The 22,140-nt window shown below is 39.1% G+C and overlaps 1 protein-coding gene across 4 annotated transcripts in view; it reads right to left on the bottom strand.

Annotated features, from left to right (window-relative positions):
- Positions 1-10,136, bottom strand: part of TTLL7 (tubulin tyrosine ligase like 7) — a 161,183-nt gene extending 151,047 nt beyond the window's left edge. For all 4 annotated transcript variants that reach the window (XR_009531140.1, XM_060090021.1, XM_060090018.1 and 1 more), the window contains exon 1: positions 10,013-10,136. The gene's annotated coding sequence lies outside the window, so the exon portion shown is untranslated. The remainder of the gene's footprint in view (positions 1-10,012) is intronic.
- Between the last annotated feature and the right edge of the window lie 12,004 nt (positions 10,137-22,140).

A 22,140-nucleotide genomic window follows, 5' to 3' on the forward strand; every position in this document is an offset into this window, starting at 1 on the left:
ACATTGTGGACTTCTATTGGTCTATTTATCGTATTTTTTCCTAAGAGATTAGCATACATATCAATGAATTGATGTGGAGGAAAAAGCATCTTTTTGTGAAATAAAAATACTAGCAGAGAAAGAGGAAAATGTGCACGTGTAACAACTTGTTTAAACCAATGCCAAGTGTGAGATGCATATGCCCATGCCTCTGGCTTCACTTTTCTCCTTGCCTTGGTCATCTTAGTAGTGCTTCTCAAACTTTTGGTGTTGGAACTCTTTATGCTCTTTCAGTTTTGTTGAGCTTTGTTTTTGTAGGTCATATCTATCAATATTCACCTTATTAGAAAGTAAAACTGATAAATGTTTAAAATACTTATTCATTCATTTAAAAATAACAATAATAAAACCATTACATGTTAACAAAAACATACTGTATTAAAAAATAACTATAGTTTTTTTTTAAAAGGAATGAGTAACATTGTTTTGTACTTTTTCAAATTCCTCTAATATCTTTCTTCAAGAAAATAGATTCTCATACCTGTTTCTGCTTTCATTTTGATAAGTTCTTTTGGTTGAAATATATGGAAAAAATTGGCCTCACAGAGATATGTAGTTGGAAAAAGGAGTATTTTAATACCCTTCTCAGGTTATTATAGATATTTGAATTTGATACAACACCAAACTCAACAAGCAGTAGTTTCTTAGTACCACATGAGACCAGTAATATTCTAACAACCAAAACCAAATAAAGGAAGCACAACAAAAAGGAAACTACAACCAATATCTCTCTTGAAATTAATAGCAAAAAATATTTAACAATGTTGGCAAATTGAATACTACAATAAACATGTATATGTATGTGTGTTTGTATGTGGGTGTCATGTATACATGACCAAATGGGATTTATTCCATGTATGCAAGGCTGATTCAATATTTAAAAAATTAATGAATACAATATACCATATCAATAGGCTAAGGGAAAAATCATATGTCCATATCAATTGTTGCAGAAAAAGCATTTGATGTAATTTGATATCCATTCAGGATAAAAAGTCTCAGTACACTAGGAACAAAGGGGGGAAATGCCTCAACCTAATAAAGAACATCTACAAAAAAACATAGAGCTAACATCATACTTAATTGTAAAAGACAATAATTTTTCTCTAATATTGGGAAGAAGGTAAGGATGTCCACTCTCACCATTCTTATTTAGCACAATACTAGAAGGTCTAGCCATTGCAACAAGGCAAGAAAAATAAATTAAAGGCATACAGATTGAAAAGAAATTGTTTCAGTTTGCAAATGACATGATTGTCTATATTTAAAAAAATCAAAGGATCTACAGTTCTAGATCCAAAATGTGAGTTCAGTAAGGTTTCAGGATACAAGACCAACACAAAAACCAATTGCATTTCTATATATTGACAGCAAAGAAATGGAAACAAAAATTTTTAATGCAGTATCATTTACAGTTGCTCCAAAGAATATGAAATACTTAAGTATAAATCTAAAAAAAATGTGCAAGATATGTGTAATTAAAATTATGATATTTTGATAAAAGAAATCAAGGGAGATGTAAATACCTGGAGACACATATCATGTTCACAGATTGGAAGAAGCAATGTATTAAAGATGTTAATTCTGGACTTCCCTGGTGGTACAGTGGTTAAGAATCTGCCTGCCAATGCAGGGTACATGGGTTCAAGCCCTGGTCTGGGAAGACCCCACATGCCATGGAGCAACTAAGCCCATGGGCCACAACTACCGTGCCCACGTGCCACAACTACTGAAGCCTGCATGCCTAGAGCCCGTGCTCCACAACAAAAGAAGCCACTGCAATGAGAAGCCCTAGCACCACAACAAAGAGTAGCTCCCACTTGCTGCAACTAGAGAAAGCCAATGCACAGCAACAAAGATCCAATGCAGCCAATAATTAATTAATTAATTTTTTAGAAAATGTTAATTCTCCCTAAATTAATGTACAGGTTTAACATAATTCCTATTAATATATTAGTTAAATTATAGCAACAAAATTCTACATTAAACAGATTAAAAAGTGGATCTTCCAAAAAGAAAAAGTTAATCAAAATTAAGTTTAATTTGTTAAATAATTACACCAGGCATCATAATTGCAAAGTCTCAAAAAATCTCATGGACTTCAAAGAATAAAGAGAAAAATAATAAACAGCAACTTGAAACAATTCTATCAATACATTTTTAAACTGCTAAAAATAACACAGGCAATAAAAGCAAAACTACACAAATGGGACTACATTAAACAAAATTTTTGTGTACATCAAAGAACACAATCAATGGAGTGAAAAGGCAACCTATGGAGTGGGAGAAAATCATTTATCTGATATAAAGAATTCCAACAACTCAACAACAAAAAATCAAATAACCAGATTTAAAAATGGGGAAAGGACTTGCATAGACATTTCTCCAAAGATGATATAACAACAATCCCATTTCTGGCTATATATCAAAAAGAACTGAAAGCAGGGTCTTAGAGAGATATTTGCACACCTATGTTCATAACGGCACTATTCTCAATAGCAAAGATGTGGAAGCAACCCAAATATACATCAACAGATGAATGGATAAACAAAATGTGGTGTATATACAATGGAATATTACTTGGCTTTAAAAAGGAAGGAAATCCTGTCATATGCTACAACATGGATAAAACCTTAGGGCATTTTATTAAGTGAAATAAACCAGTCACAAAAAGACAAATACTGTATGATTCCATTTATATTAAGGTATCTAAACTACTAAAACTCATAGAAACAGAAAGTAGAATGGTGGTTACCAGAGACCTGGGGGAAGGGGAAAGGGGAGTTGTTGTTTAATGGGTATAAAATTTCAAATTTGCAAGATGAGAAAGATCTAGGGATCTATTTCACAACAATGTGAATATATTTAACACTACTGAACTATACACTTAAAAATGGTTAACATGGTAAATTTTATGTTATGTGTTTTTATCACAATAAAAAATACAGAACATTAACTGAAAGAAAAAATTGTTGCATTTGTGGAATGCCTACAAAATATCAGAAATCACCCAAATAATTACATAAACCACAGTATTTACACTATTCTGGACTGGACTCTTTTCTTCCAGAAAACATGAATATCACTTGCATATTACCATAATATATATAGTTATAACAAGGGGAGAAATACTCTTGGATTACCATTAGGTAATTTTACTTGGAGATCTAAATATCTATATTCATAGGTATTGCTGAGTGTATTTGTTTAATTTTGTTCTCAGTAGAAGCTATACTTTAGGACCCTCACTTCATCCTATATTTATTATTCTGGTTCCTTATGAATTCAAAAACAAAATTCACAGATATGCTTTCAAGCACATTATGGAAGTAAGTAGGCCATACTATAACTAATGAAAAATACATTTAACTTTTAATTCCTTAGTCAAGGATGAAAATAGCTCTCAACACATACCCAAGATACATTTTTAAAAGAGAAAATGCCTCCTATTCCAAAATGACAACCTCCTAACATATGTAGCAGCAAACTTTTTTTTCTGCCAGAAATGCCCATTCGGCACTGATTTCTGACAAGTGAAAAAGTTTTCCACATATGTATAGTCCACTTGATTTTAAGAAGCACTGATCCCTCCCTTTAAAACTTTCCTGAATATTAAAATGTATGTTTTCCTTTAATTTTTGCAGCAAGTTCCAGAAATAACTTGTTTAAATTTTCCAAAAATAATGGATTGAAGTATGTGTGTGTTGACTAAGGGTGAAACTGACATGGACTAAAAGTAGACATCAGAGATTAGGAAAAAGTATTCAATGGATTTGACGAGTTATTTTTTTTTCTCAAATACTGTAAAAGTAGTAAAACCATTAAAACTATCTAATAAATGAATGAAGGTCATCCTCTTGTTTACATATAACAGTAAATAGTAGCACCTATTGTCAAAATTAGTATAAAAGGGGCAGCTGTAAACCAATTTCTAATCCTATGATGATTCGGCATGCATTTTGCCTGTTTTTTTTTCCCTCTGCCTAGCTCGATTTTTCACATCATTAAAAAAGAGGAAGTAATATCTGTCAATCTTTAGGATTCTAGATTGAGAGATGCTAAGTAATTAAATACAATATTATCATCTTGGATGTGATCAAACCTACAGCTAGATGAAAACGTCTCCATCTGGTTTCATGTGAACTAAGCTGATTGTAGAAAGTGTTCAATTTCTATCTTTCTTCTCCATAGAGTAGCTAGCACATATTTGTTTGGGTAACTGCAGACAGACCGATTCTAAATATAAACTGAGACGTGTGCTAAAATTATTGTCCTGATTTTTCAGCAATCACTATGAATGTCACACATGATTACAGATTTTATTTATTAAATACCTGGAAAAAATATATTTTAAATAATAGCAATGACAAAATTACACATGAAAATCTTCCCATCAAGTGCAATGATGCAAATTAAATCCACAGTTCCTAACTTTTCCTAACAATACACCACACATACAACCATTCATATCACAAAGCCAGTCAAACACAGTACTAGAATCACATCAATTAGATTTTACCAAATTTTAAGTGGGCTCTCTTCTCTTACAAAAGGACAGTACTACCTTAAATGAGAAGTATACCTAAACAGCCCTAAAATTCTAATCCAGCAAAGAGCATAGAAATAATCTTGAAGCTGCTCCCTGGCTTACTGCTGATCCATCTTCCAAATCTACAAATGCTCACTTTACTTTAAAAAGTCAACTTCACTGCAAATAAGCTCACAGAGGAGGGAGGAGAATTTTTATAAAAACAAGCTACTGCCACCTTGCCGAATTAGATGTGTCACCAGTTCAGACTTTGCAAAGTAGTGGGTAAAAGAGATAGAAATGTTCAAAATAATCTTTTATCAAACATAATGTTCCATTTCACATAGCTACGCAGAACAAAAATAACACAGAAGTTTGGAAGCTCAGGTGCCATAACACAATTTAGAAAAACCAAACAATGTGGACAGCTCAGCATACCCAGTGGACCAAAAATATCATCAATTTCAAAAAAAAGGAGTAATCAGCCCCAGGGGAGACGCAGTGACCACTTGATCACCTAACTCTAAACCTTCAAAGAAGTCAAAGAAACAAAGGCCAACTAGTTGCTTACAAGTAAGAAGTGAAAGAAAAAAGAGAAAATTGGATTTATCACTCAACTCTCAGAGCCTAAACAATCCCAGCACCTTGGCTTTGTCAACTATCGTGTGTACCATGGGTGGGAACCTGTTAGGTAAATGTCAAATGGGAACTAACGAAATAAGAGTAGTGGAGAATAAATAATAATAATAAATAATTTAAGTTTTTAGCTTTAACTTAACCCTAGGGAAAACTGTTGACTAAGCCCAGTTGAACTTTGACAAATAATGCCTGGGAGGAACTGAAATAGACTTACCACCTTCTAATAGCTTAAGCAAACTGTTTTAAATAGTAGGTCCCAACTAAGCACATGACAAATTCTGGCCAGAATATTACTCAGCCTACCTCAGTGCCCAACTTCCACCAGAAATCATCTGTCAGGTCCTAAAAAGACAGGGCCTATTTTTGGTTTGTAAAGTGATGCTTCAGTTTTCATTGTTTCCTTTCACATCTTTCCAAACTGATGATATATTCCAAGTACCTGCCTCTCTGCTACCTACTTGTGCCCTCGAGGCACTTTCATATCCCTAACTCCCCTTCCACTGGTTCTCAGAGACACTTCATGGCCTCCCTGCCTCAGTGGCTCCTTGGCCTCAAATTCCAAGGAGAATGGGGGTGGGGTCCAGAGGAAACCCAGGTGAGAGCCTGGGGAAGCAAGGCAGAGGCCTGGCCAATGTACCTGTCCAAGGAGGTAGTGTCATGTAACCCTACAACTGGTGGGATACTGAAGCACACTGTCTCTCCTCAATGAGGGGAATTTCCTCTGGTTGAGAAATACTGGGAACAAGAGGAGGGGAGCACCCGAATGCCGGCAGGGGATGTTGGAAACCTTAGGCGACTCCCCAGTGGCTGCTGTTCTCAAAGGCCATCTCTGGCAATGTGCACGGGGGAGAGGGCGAGAGTCTTCAATGTCCACCAGACACTCTTGCACCTTATAACCTGGGCTTCTGCTGAGAACTGAAGGAGGTCTGGAATTCCTGCGCTTACCTATGTGGATTCTCCAAATTAGAACGCGATAGTGAGTTCATAAGCCTTGCACTGCCGGGATACTGAAGCTGAGACCTGGAACCTGATACAGAAGGGTGGAAGAAGTTTGAAAGAGACAGATATTGTGTGGAGGATAGGGGTGGATTCCTGAGGGAAGGGCACGGTAAAGGAGAGAGTTGACGTCCACAAATACAACACCAGGACCAGAAAGTCGTCTATCACACAAGTCCCTTCTCTGGCTACAAACTCGAGCTCACTCTCACCAAACCTGTCCTCCATTATTTACATCTTCTCTCTTCAGTGGCCCCAACTGCCTGCCTTTCTCCCAGTATCCATGATTTAACTAATCTTTCTAATCAAAAAGCAAGTTTGCCTGAAATAGTATAATCTGAGGAGTCACAGACAGGAATGTTATTAATTATTAATATGCAAATATCCTGTACTTAATATGCTAATGCTCCAAAGAGAACATACAGAATCCAGTAGAGTTTTAAAACTTGCATAAAATTTAGTCAAAGTAAGCATCACAAAAAAAATCTGTAACTATGTGTGGTAATGGATGTTAACTAGACTTACTGTGGTGATCATTTTGCAATATATACAAATATTAAATCATTATGTTATATACCCAAAACTAATAAAATGTTATATACCAATTATAGCTCAATTTTTTTTAAAAAAGTCAAACAAGAACTCATACCTTTTAACCCAGAACTTTTATTTCTGAGACTCTATCCTAAGGAACTAATTTCTAAAATTTAGAAAAGAGCTTATGAAAAAAGATGTTCATCACAGTGTTATTTATTATCATCAAAAATACAGTGACTATGTATTTGTATAACAGATTCACTTTGCTGTATACCTGAAACTAACACAACATTGTAAATCAATTATACTGCAATAAAAATTTTTTTTAAATACAGTGACAATGAAGAGTGATTAGGAATTTATGGCACATCTACCTCATGGAAAATTATGTAGGCATTTTAAATGTTCACTGTCAAATTGTAATTAAGTGAAAATTACTGTTATAAAATTTAAAGTAAAAATGTATAAAAAGTGACATACACAGCATGATTAGAACTATGTGCAGAAAAAAGAGTGGAAGGAAACACATCAGTATGTTAATAGTGGTTGTCTTTAGTAAGATTACGGTGATTTTTTTTATATATTCTTAGTTTCCAAATTGTTTGTAATACTATAATAAAAGGGGGAAAGCTTTTAAAAAGGCAAACCTCCTTGGAAGAGGAAAAATCTTACTTGCATAGAAAACTTTCTGGGTTAGTACTTTTAATATCAGTACCCAGGAAATATGACATTTTCTCAAACGGCACTTGGAACAAGGAATATGGAGAATGTGAGCAAGACAAGCCAAAGAGAAACTTGGCTTGCTCAGTGACCTACACTAGTTCCCTATGATTACCCAATAAGGAGCAGATTTCACTGCCTGATACGCAAGGTTCTTCATAATTTGTCACCATGCATCCAAACAGTACATGACCACTTCTCTGCTGAACTTCTTCATCTGGCTTTCTCTTTCCTTCTAAAAGCCTTCCCATCTCTCAGAGGGTGATTTAATACACTTCCATCCATGAAGACTTTCCTGATCCTCTTATGACCCTAGCCATTACTATTTCTCCTTCTTCTTAAGGTACTCATATGGCACTTAAGTCTGAACTACATTTTTCCAGTATTAAGCCAATTCTACCTATTTGGTTAATTGCTCGTATGTAGGTAAATATTTTCCCAGCTAGACTTTTAGTTTCCCCAGCTAGACTTTTAGAATTTAGATGGTTTGCAGATAGTAGTCATTCAACAAACACACACACACACACACACACACACAGAGAGAGAGAGAGAGAGAAGGGAAGAGAGAGAGAATACAGTTCTAAAGCCAAGTTGGTATTATATTCATACTCAGTGATGTTATCTAAATAAAGTGTGTTGCATCTGTTTTAAAATGTTCCTACTGACCCTCCAAAGCTAGAACATGCACTTTCCTTTTTTGTAAATAGCAGTGGGATTGTATTTTGGCTTATTCATTTATACCAATTCTGCTGTCTCCTTTGGGATTAAACAGATTGGACCACAAGAGGCCTCACTGAGGTCAGGGTATGCTCTATAGCCATATAAAGAACAAAAAGAAATGACCTCCTAGAAATCAAACTTAAGACTCATCTCAAGACCCTACTTCTCTTAACAGCCTTGTCTGAACAACAAATGTAAATTTGTGCCTCCATTTTATCCCTTTAGTCTATCAATATCCTCATCAACTCAAAAAAGAATTCTCCAATGCAAATGGTTAAATACTTTAGAAATGATGGACTAAGATGACTATGTTCCTATCTGCCCTCATATACTAGTCCAGTACTTGGAGATAATGAGCATTTGTACTATAGCAACCTGCTTCCTGAAACATCAACAAGAGTTGCATATCTTAAGAGAAAATACATAAATCATAAATGAAAGCAAATCAAATGGCCAAGCAAGGAACAAAGAAAAACCTAGCATCCATTATTTTTATAGAAAGCATACAAGGTCAATATAACTGTTGACTCTGAAGGGTGGGGTAAAAAGAAAAAAATACAGTTTCCCACTATACAGAGCTACACTTTGCTACAACACGTTTTGTGTAAGAGTCAATGCTTGTCCAGATTCCACCACTAGCTAGCTGTGTAATCTTGAACCTTCTCTGTATTTCAGTTCCTTCGTCTGTAAAATGGAGCTATCACCTGCTATGCCAAACCACAAAGCATTCACCATCTATCACTGCCAAAAATGTGTTGAACAGCTCCTGTTATGACCTAGCTCTCCCATGCAGTGTGGTCCAGATACTACATTTTGGCACATGCTTTCTAAGAAAATAGTATATTTTTTCATATAATTCAAACAATGCTCCTACTTTTATACTAAAAGAATGATAATTCCATACACAGGAAGTTTACAGGTTGTTGCTGTTGTTTGAGATTACTTCTATGAAAATTAATACTATGTTTAATATGTAATAAATCATATACATGTACATATAACTTGGACACACTTGGATACACAACTCCTTAATACAGTGGAAGGTTCGTGGGCTTTGGGATCGGGGAATCTCATATCCAAATACCTATGCTGTGACCTTGAGCATGTAATTTAACTTCCCCGCTCTTTGCACATTTGGTTCTGAGTTGTTGTCATGATTTAATGACATTATTTATATATATATGTATGTATACATAAAGTGCCTAGGCTCTGAAAGTATTATTTCCTACCTCCCTTAAATCTTTTCCTACTATGTCAAGACCAATCAAACCCACTCTGAATGCAAGACAACTTGGATACAGCATCTTTCTCACACGTTAGCGGGGGATGCAACGCGATGTGAAGTTGAGCGAATGATGGCACGAATTGGGCATCCAACCGAGGAAGGAGTAGAGAAAATGACAGGTGTAGAAAAGGGCCCCAGACTTCACTCGCCTGTGCGAAAAAGACACACTGAATACTGCCCCGCACACTCACGGAGGTCTGTACCGTGATGTGGGAAAAGGACAGAATCCTAGAACAAGCCAGCAGGGAGCCTCTTAGCTCCCCCCACCCGACCTCGCCCGCCGGGGTCGTTCATCTGGAACCCAGAAGCTGAGGGGAGAACAGCAACTGACCTCGCCCGCCCCCCCCCCACCCTCCCCCATTCTGCCCAAATCTCTCAGGGCGCGAATGGTGCTGAATCATTAGCACCAACAGCAGCAGCTCCCCGTGCCGCTGCTCTCGCGGGGGCCAGCGTCCCCGGAGCAGTGACCGTCCGGGCGGGGGCCGACACCTCGGGGGCATGGGGACAGGGAAAGGGGGTCAGGGAGGATCGGGGCAGCAGGTACTCACCAGGTTAAGGAAAACCCAGCCCGGTTCCTCGCCTCCGGGCTGCGGACGGTCCCTCCGTGGCTCCCGCGCGCCTCGGCTTCCCACCGCGGCCGCCCCTGGCCCGGCAGCCCGCGTTGAAAGTCGGCTGCTCCCCTCCACCCGCCCACCCACCCACCGCCCGCGCCGCGGCAGCCACAGCTCTGGTCGCCGGCGCTCGACCCGGAGCAGCTGGAGCAGGGGGCGCTGCCAAAGGGGTGGTGGCTACCGACGGGCCAGACCATTCGCGGGTGGCGACCGGGGGTGCGCGACGTGCGCGGCGGAGCGGGAGCGAGGGCGCCGGGGACGGCGACGGTTGGGAGGAACCAAGGAGGAGGGGGCTCCTCAGCACCCCGCCAGCGCCGGGATGGCTACGGGCGGGAGGGGCCAACCGGGGATCGTCCGCTTTTCCCTACTGACGACTGAGAAGGTGCTTTAGCTTTTCCAGCCCCCCTCCCGGTTTGCTTTGGTCCCGCTCTGGGTTCTTTTAGAAGCCGGCAAACAGAAGACCTAGCAACGCGGGCGCCTGGGCGGTGTCCCCTCCTAAGGAGATGTGAAAGGGCGCTGGCCCGGAGCCCTGCCTTCGTGCCCCTGCTGCTCCAGCGCGGGCCCCCGGGGCGCCAGTCCTGCTGCAGAGCTCACCACTGATGTATTACCACCAAACAGAGCGGGCCGTCTGGAGCCCTTGAAGGGACTCTTCAGATCTTTTATCCAAGCATCTCTGTGGAGCAAAAAATAAAAGGGTATTTACCCAAGGCCAGCTTGAAAGTTAGAAAATAAAATCAAGTGGTTCCCCCATCCTGTAGGTGCTTTGTAGATACGGAGAAGTGAGCGACAGTTTGATATCCGTTTTCCTTTCCTCCGCAAAGGCTGAACCGCAGCAGATGGAAAATGTAGATTTAGGAAACCGCTTTAACATATAGACCTATACAAGATGATTAAAGAAATGCACAACTATTTGAGGGTCATTGTTCACCATTTTACAGATTAGTGTCTTGGGAATGGGGAGGGAATCGTACCTTCATATGAAATGAACTTTATGTAACTGGAAGCAGACGCCCCACACGTGACATCCCTTAGACTTTAGTGAAAGCACTTTTGTGGTCCCTGCCCCTGACACAACCAGGATGAAACAAGTTCCTGTCAGACCATGGTGGAGATGGAGACAAGTTTATTGTTCTCCTTATAGAAAGAAAAAAAAAAAAAAAAGAACAGAGTTGGCAAAATATGATTTAAGGGAGACCAAAAAAAGGCACACCAAATTCTTCTCAAACAATATGAAATTCCACAGTTAAAAGCCGTTTTCTCTGGATTAAGGTTTTGTTCTCTTTTGAGTAACTTAACAAGACTTTTTAACATAAATTGAGTACCAGCTATGGACCAAACACGGGGCATGAGGGATTTTAGTTCCCCAACCAGGGATCAACCTGTGGCCCTGCAGTGGAAGCATGAGGTCTTAACCACTGGACGGCCAGGGAAGAAAAACTGTCCTCAGAGTTTGTTGTGCTGGGTTCACATATCATAGAATGAGTGGCAGACCAGTCATTGCAACCTGGAGTTTTTGACTAACGCCTTTCCACTAGAATGCCTCTGGGAAACACAGGCTAAGCCTTATCACACCCATGATTGGCACTTGAACATGAGTTCGTTTATCCTTCCCTTGTGAAAACTAGGTTTCATAGTGGAGAAAGGAATACTTCAGTATCTAAGTTGGACGTCACCCTGAGATTAGGAATAAGGATCAGAAAGAAGAAGCTGGACTTCATCCAGAACTAGACTGAAAACATCTATTTCAAAAACGCATGATTAGAGTCATGTGAAGGTGAGGAGGAATTCTTCATTATGTTTTTGTTAATCACTATATGGCACTTTACACAACACTTAAACAATTGTTACTCTATTACACTTTACGCTATTATTCTTCCAATCCCAGGAAGGAGAAAGAGTTTTTAATGGGCCTAATGTCATTATATACCTCCTTATATACCTTACTAGAATTTAAAGAAGTTAACAGGGCATTAACAACTTTCATATCACCTTAAAGAAGCTTTCTGAAAAATAAGAAATTAAATTGTTAACCTTATGTTGTGCCATTGTTATGATGTTGACTTTTGTTATAGATGTTCGTACATCAGTACCAGCGCGACAGAAATCCCCTGAGCTCCACGTTGCTGAGAAGCCGGGGCACTAGATCCCCAGTGAAGCCAGGCAGCTGTGACTCAGGGCCAGGATGGCCTCTGCCTCAGAAATGTGTGATTCTTCTCTCCACACACAGATGTTTCACTTTCAAAAGAGACAACAAAGGAACAATTGGAGTAGACAAGATGCCTTTTGAATTAGAATTCTCTGTCTGGTTGACAGGGATATAAGCAAGGAGGATAAGGTCTTTTGTGGGCCACCTGAGACCAAACTGGGATTTAGAACCTTATCATCTATAAACCTGATGGACTTGGCGACAACTCCAGCCATCTGTTCATATACGTTGATGATCTTGGAGCATATGTTTCTGAATAAAGAAGGATGGAGAAATTTTGTGCCAGAGGCCTTGGGAAACTGTCAAAAGGAATGGAGGGAGTGATGTTGTGCCTGCATTCCCTGCTCTCCCACGGAGTCTTTGAAGGGTTTTAAGACCCTTGGGGAAAGAACTTAGGGCCAGAGACTGAGGAATCATTTTTGCAAACGACTGTGGGATTTCAGATTTAAGAAGTATTACTTTGGGCTCTGGTGACAAAGTATAGCACAGAACTGGAGAGAGGGTCATTCTCTCAACCCAATCTGCCACAGACCTCTGTGTACCTTGTCACCAGTAAGGAAGGGCTCTACCCAGAGAAGGCATATTCTCATAAAGGACGCTAGTGCCCAATCCAGGGTCAAGATAACTTGATGAGGAGCACAGACCAGTAGAACAGGAGTGGAATTGTTCCTGAGCATGTGAGAGAAACAACTGAAGATTTCCAGTCCTAAATGGTGGAGCCCGGGTAGAGGGAGGTGATTGATAAAACTTATTTAGGCAGTGATATTAAGGTGAATTCATTTGTATTCACAAACCAGAATCACCTGGGGATGTTCAAATGATATTACACTTAAAATTATATTAATAAAAAGAGAGCTAGAGAGAAAGAAAATACTTAATGCCTTTGATAAAAGTACAGTGTGAGCCACACCACGTTGAAACTTGATTCAAGAATATTAAGTGCCTACTATGTGTTGGCCCCATATTAAGTTGTATGGTGACATTAACCTCCCAAGCTACTCTTGCTGAGGAGAGTATTTACTAGCGTTATTGAGGTAGGAGATAAATGGGTTCCAGTTGTATAATTTACAACTAGCCTCCTATTTATACTTCAGATAGAAATAACAACAGGAATAGGATGAATAGCTGGACTTTGTCTCCTGTGAACACTTTAAGATAACAGTAATGGCAGAGGCAGAGAGGGGCCAAGCCCTGTTTGGGTAAAAGATAAGGAAGTCACACCTTTCTCATTGTTGGGGTCAGGGAGACCCCCCAAATTACACATGCACAGAATGTTTCCTCAGGAGAGGGGGCACCAGACCACAATAAGTTTTGCTAACTTCCCAGAGACCCTCAAGTTGAAATCCATCTTGGCTAAAGGATGCACATGCACATAGGGAGGGCCCTGAGACAAATCAGGTACAGGGTCAAAGCAAGACAATTGGCCAGAGGAAAACAAAGACCCGAAAGACTGCCCCCTTATAAATGATCTAAATTTCCCAAAGGTGCAACTCTTACTGAGCCCACCCATGTGTCTATCCACACGTATTCCTCTCTTAATAAACACTTTACCTGCTTGGCTATTTTCCAACTTTTTCTTGAAATTCTTTCCCAAAGGGGCCGAGACCCAAAGCAGTGCCGCCATCCAGGTTCAATCCCTGGTCGGGGAACCGAGATGCCACTTCAAGTCCTCATAGCCGCGGCCACCCTACAGGTCCCCTGAGATCATTATTTCTGTTTATTTGCCTTTAGCTAACACTTTTTAAATCGTCATTATTTTTAAAGTAAGTACTATTATCCTATGAAGCACTATTTTCATACTCATTTTTTAGATGAAGATACTTAAAGGTTTATTTGTCAAAGGTAACACAGTTGGAAAAAAGCAAAGCCAGGTTTCAAACTCAAACCAATACATGACGTTACTGTCTACATACTTTTACTGCCTCCTGCTACACAGAAAGCAAGTTTCACATCGTATGTTTGTCTACCATGGGAAATCTATTTTCTTTTTTTGTAATCGATTTTCAACTCTCATACTTAAAAGGAAATGAATCATTTCTCACAAAGAGGATTTAAATGAGAGTCCTCCCAGTGGAAACACTGAGTACCCTTTTCTATGGACTGTTTCAGAGGAACATTGGGTAACCGTTAGGCTTCTGGAATAGAAAACCTGAAACAAGAAGTGATCATTGCAGCATAGACTTAGCCAATGATTTCTACACTTTTGCTACAGATTCTGATTGCAGGAACTCCTGGGTGAGACCCTGGAATCTCTACTTTTATGAAGCACCATAGTTGACTCTAATGCACAACCAAGTTTGACCAGTCCATACAAACAAGAACATCCAGTCTCCTAGACTCGCCCCTTAACCCTACCAATTATTGAGAAGGAAATGGGAGACTAGTATTTAAAACCTACTATATATAATTTCACATTTCTTGTACTGAAGTGTATTTATTAAATTGTTTAGAGTCTTTTTCAGTATTGTTTTGATCATTCTGAAAATTCTTCAAAAAGCCTTAAGTTAAAGATTATACTCACTCACAATTACTATTATATGTAGATACCTGGAACTTAAGACTCTTTTCAATTATTACATGGTATTTTACGTGCAAGAAAAAAGAGTCCAATAAGCACAGTGTAAATTTATGTATTACTTTTTGGATAATTGACATTTCTGTAACAATAAGTCATTATATCCAAGATGATAATGGACTTTTCCATTTGCTTATATTTTGTCATGCATTTCCCAAGAATATTTTCGTAGTTTTGTTCATATATGTTCTGCACCTACTAATCTTACACCAAATTATTTTCTAGCATTTGTCCTTTGAGTAAAATATTCTTCTCATTTCCTTTTTTAGGTGCTTTTGCATGAACAGAGCTAGACTGATTACTTCTGTAATTTATTTTGTATTCAACACACCAGACTCTCTTCTAACTTGCTTTTTCATGAGAGTCTTTTCGGTTTTCTAAAAAAACAGTCATCAGCATCAGGAACTTTATCTCCTTTTCCATTATTTATACTAGTTATTTTACTTACTTTTGCTAGAATCACTAATACAAGTGATTACAGTGATACCTGTCTGATTCCTGATTTTAAGTGAAAGATATATTTGTTGCCATTTAAGATAATGTTTATTTGTGGGCTTCTCTTTATTATAAGTAATTTCCTTCTATTCCTATTTTGCTTCAAGTTTCCCTTGGCATTGGTTGCTTGACCTTTGTCTGATGCCTTTTCACCACCTATTGATAATGGTTGGGATTTTTTCCCTTTAATTTTTAATGTAATCAATATGTAGGTAGACTTCCTGGAATTGACCTGCCCTTTCATTTCTCTAATAAAGATTGTTTTGTCATAGTGTATCACTCACTTGATTCACTCCTCTATTATGTTCTCTAATATATTATTTAAACATTTGGCATTTATAGTCATAGATGAAATGGCCTGCACTTTTGTTGTTGTTGTTGCATTCCTTCTTTGGCATCAGTATTGGAGGTGCTCTGGTCTCATAAAACTAACTGGAGAAATTTCAATCCTTTTCTAAGACCCACAATAGTTTAAATAATATTGGAATTATCTGTTCTTTAATGGTTAGATTAAAAATTCACCTGTGAATCCATCTGCCTGCTGCCTTTTTTGATGGAAATCATTTATCATTTTTCCAATCTTTTCTGTAATAATTGGTCTATTCAAGTTTTCATGTCTATCTCATTTGTGATCATGTATATTTTCCTAGGAAAGTATTCATTTCTTCTAGGTTTTTTTTCTTTTAATACTGCTTTAGAGTCACTGTATTTACTTGGAATTCTTTTAAGTTCTTTCTACTTTCACATTATTAACCTTGTCTAATTTTTTTGCATTCTCTTTTCCTCATCAGGCTCACATTGTATTTATCTATTTTATTGGTCTTTTTATAGAATCAATCTTTGAATTTATTTATTCTTTTCTGCTATTTCATCTATTTTAATAACTTCAGCTTTTATCAATATTAATTCTCTCTTCAAAGTTTCTTTTATTTTGCTTTTATTGACTTTCTTATCTGGATTCATTAAGATAAGTACTTAATTCTTCTATTTTTACATTTCTGTTTCCATACTTAAGGGCAACACATTTTCCTCTAAGTTCACTTCTGCTGGTCCCCATTATTTTAGTACAAATTGTTTGTTTTTCCAGCTTCTATGGTATGAACATTTATGTTCCCTCCCAAATTCATATGTTAAAATCTTAACCCCCAAAAGATAATGGTATTAGGAGGTGGAGTCTTTGGGAGGTGCTAAAGTTATGAGGGTGAATCCCTCATGAATGAGATTAGTGCCTTTATAAAAAGAGTTCTAGAAAGATCCTTAGTCCCTTCCACCATGTGAGGACACAGTGAGAAAATGCCTGCTATGAATCAGAAAAAAAACCCTCACCAGAAGTGATATTAGACTTCCAGCTTGAGAAATGGAAGAAATAAATTTTTGTTGTTTATAAGCTACTCAATCTGTGATATTTTGTTATAACAGCCCTGAGAGACTAAAACAATTCTTTAATTTTCTCTTTCATTCCAGGCTTATCTCATTGTATGTTTCTTAATTTCCAATTAACTTTATTGGACTGTGATGAGAGAACATAACGTGTAAGCTCTCTACTTTGAATTTGTTAAGGTTTTCTTTTTGCCTAGCACATGATTGATTTTTGGAAATGTTCTGTGGAAACGTTTTTATATATCCTATTCAAGAAATAAAATGTTCTAGAAGATGGCGGAGGAGTAAGAAGTGGAGATCACCTTCTTCCCCACGGATACACCAGAAATACAGCTACACGTGGAACAACTCCTACAGAACACCTACTGAACGCTGGCAGAAGACCCCAGACCTCCCAAAAGGCAAGAAACTCCCAACATACCTGGGTAGGGCAAAGCGGAGAGATTCCCGCACAGAGGATCGGTGCCGAGCGGCACTCACCAGTCCGAGAGGCTTGTCAGCTCGCCCGCTGGGGCGGGCGGTGCTGGAAGCTGAGGCTCAGGCTTCGGTCAGAGCGCAGGGAGAGGACTGGGGCTGGCGGCGAGAACTCAGCCTGAAGGGGGCTAATGTGCCACAGCTAGACAGGAGGGAGTCTGGGAAAACTCTGGAGCTGCCAAAGAGGCAAGAGACTTTTTCTTCCCTCTTGGTTTCCTGGTGCGCGAGGAGAGGGGATTAAGAGCGCTGCTTAAAGGAGTTCCACAGACGGGCGCAAGTCGAGGCTGAAAGCGTGGAGCCCAGTGACGGGCGTGGGACGCTGGGGCTGCTGCTGCCGCCGCCAAGAAGCCTGTGTGCGAGCGCAGGTCACAGTCCACACCGCCCTTCCGGGAGCCTGTGCAACCCACCACTGCCGGGGTCCCGGGATCCAGGGGCGGCTTCCCTGGGAGAACGCACGGCGTGCCTCGGGCTGGTGCAACGTCACGCCAGCCTCTGCCACTGCAGGCTCGCCCTGCACTCCATGCCCCTCCCTCCCACCCAGCCTGAGTGAGCCAGAGTCCCCGAAGAGGCTGCTCCTTTAACCCTGTCCTGGCTGAGCGAAGAACAGACGCCCTCCGGCGACCTACACACAGAGGCGGGGCCAAATCCAAAGCTGAGACCCAGGAGCTGTGAGAACAAAGAAGAGAAAGGGAAACCTCTCCCAGCAGCCTCAGAAGCAGTAGATAAAAGCTCCACAATCAACTTGATGTACCCTGCATCTGTGGAATACATGAATAGACAACAAATCATCCCAAATTGAGGAGCCAGGAGTCAGTGCTGTGCCTCTGAGGTGGGAGAGCCAACTTCAGGACACTGGTCCACAAGGGACCTCCCAGCTCCACATAATATAAAACGGTGAAAATTTTCCAGAGATCTCCATCTCAACACCAGCACCCAGCTTCACTCAACGACCAGCAAGCTACAGTGCTGGACACCCTATGCCAAGCAACTAACAAGGCAGGAACACAACACCACCATTTAGCAGAGAGGTGGCCTAAAATCATAAAAAGTCCACAGACACCACAAAACACACCACCAGACGTGGACCTGCCCACCAGAAAGACAAGATCCAGCCTCATCCACCAGAACACAGGCACTAGTCCCCTCCACCAGGAAGCCTACACAACCCACTAAACCAACCTTAGCCACTGGGGACAGACACCAAAAACAACGGGAACTATGAACCCACAGCCTGCAAAAAGGAGACCCCAAACACAGTAACATAAGCAAAATGAGAAGACAGAAAAACACACAGCAGGAGAAGGAGCAAGATAAAAACCCACCAGACCTAACAAATGAAGAGGTAATAGGCAGTCTACCTGAAAAAGAATTCAGAATAATGATGGTAAAGATGATCCAAGATTCTGTTTCCCAGATACAAAATCTTAGAAATAGAATAGACAAAATGCAAGAAACAGTTAACAAGGACCTAGAAGAACAAAAGATGAATCAAGCATCGATTAAAAACACAATACATGAAATAAAAAATACTCTAGATGGGATCAATAGCAGAATAACTGAGGCAGAAGAACGGATAAGTGAGGTGGAAGATAAAATAGTGGAAATAACTGCTGCAGAGCAAAATAAATAAAAAAGAAAGAAAAGAACAGAGGACAGTCTCAGAGACCTCTGGGACAACATTAAACGCACCAACATTCGAATTATAGGGGTTCCAGAAGAAGAAGAGAAAAAGAAAGGGACTGAGAAAATATTTGAAGAGATTATAGTTGAAAACTTCCCTAATATGGGAAAGGAAATACTTAATCAAGTCCAGGAGGCACAGAGAGTCCCATACAGAATAAATCCAAGGAGAAATACGCCAAGACACATATTAATCAAACTGTCAAAAATTAAACACAAAGAAATCATATTAAAAGCAGCAAGGCAAAAACAACAAATAACACACAAGGGAATCCCCATCAGGATAACAGCTGATCTCTCAGGAGAAACTCTACAAGCCAGAAGGGAGTGGCAGGACATAAATAAAGTGATGAAGGAGAAAAACCTGCAACCAAGATTACTCTACCCAGCAAGGATCTCATTCAGATTTGATGGAGAAATTAAAACGTTTACAGACAAGCAAAAGCTTGAGAGAGTTCAGCACCACCAAACCAGCTTTACAACAAATGCTAAAGGAACTTCTCTAGGCAAGAAACACAACAGAAGGAAAATACCTACAATAACGAACCCAAAACAATTAAGAAAATGGGAATAGGAACATACATATCGATAATTACCTTAAATGTAAATGGACTAAATGCTCCCACCAAAAGACACAGATGGGCTGAATGGATACAAAAACAAGACCCATATGTATGCTGTCTACAAGAGACCCACTTCAGACCTAGAGACACATACAGACTGAAAGTAAGGGGATGGAAAAAGATATTCCATGCAAATGGAAACCAAAAGAAAGCTGGAGTAGCAATTCTCATATCAGACAAAATAGACTTTAAAATAAAGACTACTAGAAGAGACAAAGAAGGACACTACATAATGATCAAGGGATCGATCCAAGAAGAAGATAGAACAATTGGAAATATTTATGCACCCAACATAGGAGCACCTCAATACATAAGGCAAATACTAACAGCCATAAAAGGAGAAATTGACAGTAACACACTCATAGTAGGGGACTTTAACAACCCACTTTCACCAATGGACAGGTCATCCAAAATGAAAATAAATAAGGAAACACAAGCTTTAAATGATACATTAAACAAGATGGACTTAATTGATATTTATAGATCATTCCATCCAAAAACAACAGAATACACATTTTTCTCAAGTGCTCATGGAACATTCTCCAACATAGATCATATCTTGGGTCACAAATCAAGCCTTGGTAAATTTAAGAAAATTGAAATTGTATCAAGTATCTTTTCCGACCACAATGCTATGACACTAGATATCAATTACAGGAAAAGAGCTGTAAAAAATACAAACACATGGAGGCTAAGCAATACACTACTTAATAACGAAGTGATCACTGAAGAAATCAAAGAGGAAATTTAAAAATACCTAGAAACAAATGACAATGGAGACACGACGACCCAAAACCTGTGGGATGCAGCAAAAGCAGTTCTAAGAGGGAAGTTTATAGCAATACAATCCCACCTTAAGAAACAGGAAACATCTCGAATCAACAACCTAACTTTGCACCTAAATCAATTAGAGAAAGAAGAACAAAAACATCCCAAAGTTAGCAGAAGGAAAGAAATCATAAAAATCAGATCAGAAATAAATGAAAAAGAAATGAAGGAAACGATAGCAAAGATCAATAAAACTAAAAGCTGGTTCTTTGAGAAGATAAACAAAATTGATAAACCATTAGCTAGACTCATCAAGAAAAAAAGGGAGAAGACTCAAATCAATAGAATTAGAAATGAAAAAGGAGAAGTAACAACTGACACTGCAGAAATACAAAAGATCATGAGAGATTACTACAAGCAACTCTATGCCAATAAAATGGACAACCTGGAAGAAATGGACCAATTCTTAGAAATGCACAACCTGCCAAGACTGAATCAGGAAGAAATAGAAAATATGAAGAGACCAATCACAAGCACTGAAACTGAAACTGTGATAAAAAATCTTCCAACAAACAAAAGCACAGGACCACATGGCTTAACAGGCGAATTCTATCAAGCGTTTAGAGAAGAGCTAACACCTATCCTTCTCAAACTCTTCCAAAATATAGCAGAGGGAGGAACACTCCCAAACTCATTCTACGAGGCCACCATCACCTTGATACCAAAACCAGACAAGGATGTCACAAAGAAAGAAAACTACAGGCCAATATCACTGATGAACATAGATGCAAAAATCCTCAACAAAATACTAGCAAACAGAATCCAACAGCACATTAAAAGGATCATACACCTTGATCAAGTGGGGTTTATTCCAGGAATGCAAGGATTCTTCACTATACGCAAATCAAACAACGTGATACACCATATTAACAAATTGAAGGAGAAAAACCATATGATCATCTCAGTAGATGCAGAGAAAGCTTTCGACAAAATTCAACACCCATTTATGATAAAAACCCTGCAGAAAGTAGGCATAGAGGGAACTTTCCTCAACATAATAAAGGCCATATATGACAAACCCACAGCCAGCATCGTCCTCAATGGTGAAAAACTGAAACCATTTCCACTAAGATCAGGAACAAGACAAGGTTGCCCACTCTCACCACTCTTATTCAACTTAGTTTTGGAAGTTTTAGCCACAGCAATCAGAGAAGAAAAGGAAATAAAAGGAATCCAAATCGGAAAAGAAGAAGTAAAGCTGTCACTGTTTGCAGATGACATGATACTCTACATAGAGAATCCTAAAGATGCTACCAGAAAACTACTAGAGCTAATCAATGAATTTGGTAAAGTTGCAGGATACAAAATTAATGCACAGAAATCTCTGGCATTCCTATACACTAATGATGAAAAATCTGAAAGTGAAATCAAGGAAACACTCCCATTTACCATTGCAACAAAAAGAATAAAATATCTAGGAATAAACCTACCTAAGGAGACAAAAGACCTGTATGCAGAAAATTATAAGACACTGATAAAAGAAATTAAAGATGATACAAATAGATGGAGAGATGTACCATGTTCTTGGATTGGAAGAATCAACATTGTGAAAATGACTCTACTACCCAAAGCAATCTACAGATTCAATGCAATCCCTATCAAACTACCACTGGCATTTTTCACAGAACTAGAACAAAAAATTTCACAATTTGTATGGAGACACAAAAGACCCCGAATAGCCAAAGCAATCTTGAGAACGAAAAACGGAGCTGGAGGAATCAGGCTCCCTGACTTCAGACTATACTACAAAGCTACAGTAATCAAGACAGGATGGTACTGGCACAAAAACAGAAATATAGATCAA

Source organism: Mesoplodon densirostris, chromosome 2, assembly GCF_025265405.1.
Source record: "Mesoplodon densirostris isolate mMesDen1 chromosome 2, mMesDen1 primary haplotype, whole genome shotgun sequence".
NCBI classification, from domain to species: Eukaryota; Metazoa; Chordata; class Mammalia; order Artiodactyla; family Ziphiidae; genus Mesoplodon; species Mesoplodon densirostris.